The sequence below is a fragment of the Dendrobium catenatum genome, unplaced genomic scaffold, assembly GCF_001605985.2.
Source record: "Dendrobium catenatum unplaced genomic scaffold, ASM160598v2 original_scaffold_132493, whole genome shotgun sequence".
Lineage (NCBI taxonomy): Eukaryota > Viridiplantae > Streptophyta > Magnoliopsida > Asparagales > Orchidaceae > Dendrobium > Dendrobium catenatum.
The window spans coordinates 14,547-16,037 of NW_021450928.1; positions in this window are offsets into that span (position 1 = coordinate 14,547).

Here is a 1,491-nt window from a genome sequence, read left to right on the forward strand (position 1 = left end):
AATTTCTTTAAAAAATAAGTCAGCAATACATGAAGAATCAAAAGTTTTCTTGCAAGAAATAAAGTGTGTCATTTTGCTAAATCAGTCTAAAATAACAAAAATAGAATCAAACTTTCTATTAGTAACAGGCAACCCCAAAACAAAATCCATATAGATATCTTTCCAAGGATTATTTGGAATAGAAAGAGCAGTATACAAACTAGTGTTTTGATAAGTTCCCTTAAAAGCTTGACAAATTTCATATTGTTTTACCAGCTTAGCAATTTGTTTTCTCATATGAGGCCAGAAATATTTTTCTTCAACCAAGGCAACAGTTTTTCCTTGCCCAAAATATCCACCCAAACCTCCACTTTGAAGTTGTTGCACAAGTTGTTCTCTTAAAGAATTTGTTATTATGCAAAGTCTAGAACCTTTAAATAAAAACCCTTGATGAATAATAAATTGAGCAGAAGGATTAGTTCCAGAAGTATGAAAAGATTCCCAAATACTCTTAAAATCAAGATCATTCATACAAGTGTCTTTTAAAAAAATTGAAAGAAGTTATAATTGGGTAAACAGGTACCAACCAATGAGATCTACTACTTAAAGCATCTGAAACTTTTTTTAGCACACCGGTTTTATATTTAATGTGAAAAGTGTATTCTTGCAAAAAAGAAACCCATTTGGCATGCATTTGTTCAGATTGTTTTGAGAGCCTAAAAATCATAAAATTTGGTGATCAATATTTAAAATAAATTTCTTTTGAATCAAATAACATCTCTAGAATTTTAAAGCTTGAATAATAGCATAAAATTCCAAGTCATAAGTAAAATATTTGGATCAAGCATCATTCAACTTTTCACAAACGTAAGTAATATGTTTTCCTTCCTGACTAAGCACTGCACCAATACCAATATGAGAAGCATCACAATCAACTTCAATTTTTTTTTCAAAATTTGGCAAGCTAAGAATGGGATCTTTACTCATTTTTTCCTTAATGATTTCAAACGTTTGTTCAACTTGAGGTGTCCACCTAAATATCCTTTTTTTCAAATAATTAGTGCTAAGAGCAATTAAAGAACTAAAGTTTTTAATAAACCACTGATAGAAAGAAGCATTACCATGAAATCCTCTCACCTCACTTATGTTTTTAGGAGTGGGCCACTTCTGAATTGCTAAAATTTTCATAGGATCATCCCTTAGCAGACATAATGTAACCCAAAAATGTCAAACTTGATGTCATGAAAGAACATTTTTTAAGATTGATGTATAAATTTTCCTCTTTTAGTGTTTACAAAACTTGCCTCACATGATTAAGATGCTCATAAGGGTGAATGCTATAAATCAAAATATCATCAAACTAAACCACAACAAACTTTCTATTAAAAGGTCGCAAAACATGATTCTTAGTTGCCATAAAAGTTCTCGGAGCATTAGAAAACTCATAAGGCATAACAAACCATTCATATAAACATTCCTTAGTTTTAAAAGCATTTTTTCATTCATCTCCTG